The following is a 7,078-nucleotide window of genomic DNA, read 5'->3' as shown; positions in this document are numbered from 1 at the left end:
ATCCATCATGTGGCTGCACTGAAGGTTTCTCAGTGAAGGGCAGTGACTCCAGGATGGTTTTGTAGACCTCTCCCCTTATCTCTATAGACAGCTGAGCTGTGACACCCTGAATTCAGTATGCTGCCTGATCTGCATACTGCCCAGGAACTTGGGGGTATCTTAACAGGCACATGGGACTTGGGCCCATGGGAAGGATGGAGAGGACATTCAGACGGGCATAGAGACCAATTTCTCACACCAGGACCAAGAGGCCCCTGAAAGATGCACCCTCGCCCCTTGGTGGATGCCCCTTGGCCTCATTATTGTAGGTGGGGATCCCTGGGTTGCATGGAACGCAGTCTGTGTGAGCCAGCTTATGCACTGGGGGTCGGACAGACCGCAGTTATTGGAGCGGTACAGAGTTCTTAGGTGGGAAGTGAGGCCAGGCAGCTCGTGGGGACCAGATCTGATAGGCCATCAGAGAGTGAGGCAGCTTGCCCCTCTGAAGTCTCCTGTCTCTCCTGGGCTGTGTGGTCTTTGCCCTTTACCGCCCTCTGAGCCTCTGTGCTGTTTTCGTCTCTGCAGGCAGGACTCCTTTGCTTATTTATGGTTCCTCTGCTCGGTATACCTTTCTTCTCCATTCTTTTTGCTTGGTTTGCTGTAGGGTCAACATAACTCTACACAACCTCAAATGCCCATCACCGTCTAACTTGGTCTAAATTCTTGAGAGAAAAAAATCTGATTGGTCACTGATTAGCCAGTGAACTTGATATCCTTAGGTCAGGTATCTTATCCATCTCCCGTCCATTCAGAAGAGAACAAGTGGTATAGACCTGGCCACTTGGGGCTGCCCCTTCAGCCAGGGATGTGGGCAGGGCAGGTACACCTGAACACATCTGCTGTGGATCAGGGCAAGCTAAAGCCCCTTGTCTCACTCAGACCTCGGGCAGAGGGCACAACCAGGCTCAGTTTCCTGTGGTCTAGGTTTCTCCAAGTGGGCAGTTGCCTTCCGAAGGCTCTGAGCAGCAGAGGCCCCCAAGACCACAGTTCACTGGGTTTGTCTCTGGGTTCACATTGTGAGCCCTCCGGGTAGGGAGGACACGGTAAGAGACACGTGTCCATGTTACTCGGGGCCCTTCCAGCATGTGAGGACAGAGGGAGAAGCCTGCAGCGGAAGAGGGCCTGCACTGGCCGCTGGTACCACAGTCTTGGTCTTCCAGCCTCCAGAGACTTGAAGGATGGACTTCTGGGGTTGATAAGCCGCCCGGTTTGTGGTGTGTTGTCACAGTAGCACGAATAGGCTTGGACCCTGTCCACGTCTGGAAGCTCTGCTGGCCCAGCTGGCTGCACAGAGCCGTGTCTGTCCGTGGCTGACCCTGCCAGCCTCTTCTTCCTTGCTCCCGTGGACCTCTCTATGTCAGGGTCGTGTCTTCACAGGACAAACAAGCCGTGTGTGTGTGAGAGAGAGAGAAAGAAGGAGAGGGAGGGCAAGGGTTAGGCATCAAGGAAGGCCTTAACATCAGGGCCGATGATGAGCTAAGTGACCAGGTGACTGTTCCTAACTGGCTGTCACAACAGCCAGCCAGCTCCCACCACATTTGTACAGGACTCCTGCTTGCCTGAGGAGGTGAGGCACAGTCAGGCAGGGCTGGAAACGGGACCATCCCTTCCCCACACCACAACTGTAATCCAGGAGGCTTGACACCCAGCAAGGACTTAACGGCTTGGCCAGCTTTCTGGAAGGGCTGAAGGCCCTTTTCCCTCGGTCTGACTGCCTCCATCAAGGCAGACAGAAGGAGCTTCTGATTGGGAGTCCCTAACTCTGGGGCTACTATAACTGACTGCTCTATGTTGTAACGAGCCCAGAAGCCATCAGGGAGAGGAGAGGACTGGTGAAAGAATGGCCCTATTTTGGATGAGCGGGGAGAAGGAAAGCATGCCCTGTGGTCTCTGTTGCTGAGGAAACGAGACACGGCTGCGTCAGAGCGCTGAGCTGGCAGAAGGCTGTGCTTTGACGTCATGGAAGGAGCATGAATGTAAGAGCTGGAGGCGTGGAGCCAAGCTCTAAGAAGATAGTGACTGATAATATCATAGTGCTTAGCACTTTTTGTGTTTTAAATTCATTTGGGGTTTACAACAACACAATGGAACAGGTACATCCCTGTCTGTTTCGTGGTTGAAAAAACTGAGGCGTGGGGAGGGTGAGTGCCTTGCCCACGGGCGCATCGCCTGTTAGCGGCTAGTCAGACTGTCAGGAGCCGCGCAAGTCTGCCGCTTGGCCTGGGGCCGGCCGCGGGCCTCTTCACGAGGAGTGGCTGGTGTGGCAGTGCCCTGCCCGTTGTCGTCCGCTGTGTTTTGACCCTGAAGTCTGGCCTTGGGACTCTCTGCAGGGTTGTGAGATGGCGAGGGGTGGAGCTTTTCTTCCCAGGGACAAAGGAGCTGTCTAGATGATGTCATCACCGAGCTGTGCAAGCCAGTCTTCCCTGGTTGATCACACTAGTCATTAATCCCCGTGAAAAACGCAGCTCGGGACCAGGCTCCAGACTCCGTAGTCACATACCTGATAAATGATTCTGTTGGAAGAGGTTTGAAGGGCATCTGTGGAGAGTGGTTCTCAGCAAGATTCTTTAAGACCTTTTTACACATTCCCATCCATTCTGAGGCTGCCCTGGGACTGAGCAATGAGACTGCTTGCAGCATTGGGAAGCCAGCTCTGAAGGCCTTTGGCCTGGAGTCAGAGGATGCTGTGCAGTCTTCTTCCAGGAAGTCAGGGAGGGAGAGCACCTTAGTCTCTCTCTCACTGCACTTGGGGTCCAGATGGGAGAAGGGAGTATTCCAGGGTGGTCAGCATTAGTCCTTGTGTTGGGACTCCTAGAACCATGCTTGGCCTTTCTCCTTGCCCACTAATAATATGGAACACTGGCGTGTTGCATGTATTGCCTCTTATCTAATCACACCAACCCCAGGAGAGGAGTGCTATTAAGCCAGTTTTACAGATGAGGAAATTGAGGTCAAACTAGCAGAAGCAGAATTTGGCCCCAAATGCTTCCTTATTATTCCTTCTTGTAATATTAAGAGCCTTTGTATTTTCCAGAGCACTTTCTCTTTCACGCACAGGCTGGTGGCCATAATTCCTGAACCAACCATCTGGATGGTCAATCCAATATCAGATAGCCCAAGTTCAAATCCCAGCTCCACCATTTACTGTGGCCTTGAGTAAGGCAAACAGTTGTTGAAGCCTCAGTTTCTATTGTAAATTGAGGGTAATAATGTCTAAATCACAGAGCAATTTTTAGGATGAAATGAGACAGCCCTTGGGTGGCACTTATGATTCCAAATATGTAAGTGGTAGCCACTAAATTATTATTATTGATTAGAAATGCCAATATTTGATATTGAGTCTTGTCCTGGACATCTAGAATTAAGTTTGTTGTGACCAAATGCTAAAGCTTTTGGCCAATTTCTAAAGAAGGAACGGCTATTATGATTTATTTTATTAAGTCTGTGATAGGCTGAATAAAGGGTCTCCCAAAATGTCTACATCCTAAATCCAGACTCTGTGAATGTGTTAACTTATGTGGCAAGAGATACTTCGTAGAAGTGATTAAATTAAGGATCTTGAGACAGGGAGATTATCTACATTATCTGGGTAGGCCAAGGCCAGCACAGGGTCCTTAGAAGAAGGAAACAGGAAGGACAGAGTTAGAGAAGCAGATATGATAATGGAAGCAAAGTTCAGAGAGAGAGAGATTTGAAGGTGATTTGCTGCTAGCTCTGAGGTGAAGAACGGGGCCATGAGCCAAGGAATGTGGGTGCCTCTAGAAGCTAGGGAAAAGCCAGGAAACAGATTCTCCTCTGGGGCCTCCACAAGGAAAGCAGCCCAGTCCGGACCTGTGACCTGTAGGACCGTAAGGTGATAAACTGGTATTGTTTTAAGCCACTAAATTTGTGGTAATTTGTTAGGCCACAGTAGGAAATCAATATAAGATCCTTACCAAAAAGGCTGAATCCAGGTGATACCACAGCAGAAAGATCATTTAGGAGACTTGGTTGGGTCTAGCTTATACTTCTTTTGTCAAATCTTACTGTACCTTTGTTTGAAATAGACTATTTGACTTTCACTGGGATCCTGAGTGTCAATGAATAAATGATATTCTAGTTTTTCTGAATAAATGATGGTTCAGTTTTTCCACACACAAAAAATTATAGGATCCTTATTTAATGTCTTCCATTCAGATTTCACAGGTAATGATAAGCACTTCCTCCACAGACCAGGCTCGTGCAAGGTACTTCACCTCTGTGCATTACTATCGGCAGTGTGATGAGTGCGTTTAGAGAGTGTGGGCTTTGATGTAGAAGATGCGAGCAGGAGTGCCAGTCTTACTGCTCACGAGCTATGTGACCTTGGGCCAGTCACCTGACCTCTCTGAGCCTTAGTTTACAAATCTGTTAAGTAGGGTTCAGCACATGAGAAATACTTGACATGGGCCCAGCACTCAGTAGATCCTGACCCAGTTAATGTTGCTGCTTGCCTCTCTCAGCCTTGGGTGCTCCGCATCGCTTCCCAGGAGAGCTCTCTTGTCCGGTGAACGCTGGCACTAGGCATCGGGCACGTGAGGTTCAGCGCCTCATGCTTTGTGGCTCTCCTGAAGAGAGGCGGCCTGGCCCACGGACAGGGTTAGTGCCAGGCAGTGGGGAAGAACTCACTTGTAGCCAGAACTTTCCAGATGTGGAACCAGCTCCTTGTTATCTTCCTTGTCTTCAGGGGGCCCGGGTGTTACAACTTTCTGTCCCACAGGGGCCTGGGAAGGATAGTGGCTCAGTGCAGGTTGTGAAGATGTGGACTTTGGGAGTCATCCCCTCATGGGGTCACAGATGCAGTCACAGAGCCCACTGCTGGGACTGAAGGAAACAAACAACACGCATCGTGGAGTCTTGAACTCATGTTTGCTTTCTGGTCTTTGCTATCTGTAGTGCTCCATACTTCCCGAGATTACAGGCTTTATCGTAGTATTGGCACAAAGACATATATCGATCAATGGAACAAAATGGAGAACCCAGAAATAAACTCACACACCTGTGTTCAGTTAATCTACAACAAAGAAGGCAAGACTATATAATGAAGAAAAGACAGTCTCCTCAGCACATGGTGTTGGGACAGCTGGACAGCTGGACATGTAAGTCAATGAAAGTAGAACACTCCCTCACACCACATATAGAAATATGGCTCAAAATGGCTTAAGGGCCTAAATATAAGACAATACTATAAAACTCCTGGGCTTCCCTTGTAACTCAGTTGGTAAAGAATCTGACTGCAATGCAGGAGACCCGGGTTCCAGCCCTGGGTCGGGAAGATCCCCTGGAGAAGGAAATGACAACCCACTCCAGTATTATTGCCTAGAGAATCTCATGGACAGAGGAGCCTGGCAGGCTACAGTCAATGGGGTTGCAAAAGTCAGACATGACTTAGCGACTAAACCACCACCACCATAAAACTCCTAGAAGAGAACATAAGCAAAACATTTTTAGACAGGAATTGTAGCAGTATTTTCTTTGGTCAATCTTCCAAGCAAAAAAATAAAAAATAAATAAAAGCAAAAATAAACCCCAAAATGGGACCTAATCAGACTTAAAAGCTTGTTCACAGCAAAGGAAACCATTAAGAAAAAATGATGTAAATGACAAGGGGTTAATATCCAAGGTATACAAATAGCTCAGACAACTCAATATTTAAAAAACTGAACAACCCAATCAAAATAATGGGGAGAAGACCTACATAGACATTTCAACAAAGAAGACATACAGATGGCCAAATAGGCACATGAGAAGATGCTCAACATCAGTAATGATTTGAGAAATGCAAACCCAAACCACAAGAGGCATCTACCTTATACTGATCAAAACACTCATCATCAAAAAGTCTACAGATAATAAATGTGGGAGGGACTTCCCCGGCAATCCAGTGGTTAAGACCCCATGGCTTCCATTGATTAGGGCATGGATCCCATCCTTGGTTGGAGAACCAAGATCCTAAATGCTAAATGGGGCACAACTAACCAAAAAAAGAAAAGGGATGCTGGAGAGGGTCTGGAGAAAACAACCCTCTTACACCGTTGGTGGGAATATAAATTGGTGCAGACACTATGGAAAAGAGTATGGAAGTTCTTTAAAAAACTAAAAATAGAGCTGCGTATGATCCAGCAGTCCCACCGCTGAGTAGATACCTAGAAAAGATGAAAACTTTAATTTGAAAAAAAAATCCATGAATCCCAGCGCTCATCACACTACTTAAAATAGTCAAAACACGGGAGCAACCTAAGTGTCCATCAACAGATGAAGGGATAAAGAAGATGTATGTGTACACACACACACACACACACACACACACACAATGTTATATCACTCAGCTATAAAAAGAAATGAAATATTGCCCTTACAGCAACCTGGATGGACCTAGAGAATATGCTAAGTGAAATAAGTCAGAGAAAGACAAATATATATCACTTAAATGTGGAATCTAAAAAATACTACAAATGAACCTATATACAAAACAGAAAGAGGCTTACAGACATAGAAAACAAGCTTATGGTTACCAAAGGTGGGGAGGGATCAATTAGGAGTATGGGATTAACAGATACAAACGCCTACAAATAAAATAGATAACCAATGAAGATTTACTATATAGCACAGGGAACTGTATTCAATATCTTGCAGTAACCTGTAATGGAAAATAATCTGAAAATATATATAGCTGAATCACTTTGTTGTATACCTGAAACTAACACAATATTGTAAATCAACCATACTTCAATAAAAAGAATACAGGCTCCATCTTTTGACTGGCAATCACACTGCATTGCATTTTGTTTTGGATTGGTGGGTGAAAACAATATTTTGGTAAATGTACACATTAAAAATTCCTCTCCCCCCGACCCCCCGCTTTTAAAATTCTCGCCCCAGCAATTCTTTATTTTTCACTCAGAGCTTCAAGGAAAGGAATTAGCCTAACTTGAACTTAACTTCATGAAGACTTTGCCTCCAGCCAGTATCTGAAAAAGAAGGAAAAAAATACAAAAATTACCCAAATCTGCGGTATTTG

This window comes from Bison bison, unplaced genomic scaffold (assembly GCF_000754665.1).
Source record: "Bison bison bison isolate TAMUID 2011002044 unplaced genomic scaffold, Bison_UMD1.0 scf7180017864029, whole genome shotgun sequence".
Taxonomy (NCBI): domain Eukaryota; kingdom Metazoa; phylum Chordata; class Mammalia; order Artiodactyla; family Bovidae; genus Bison; species Bison bison.
The sequence above is the reverse complement of the archived record's forward strand: the minus strand, read 5'-3'. Positions refer to the sequence as shown.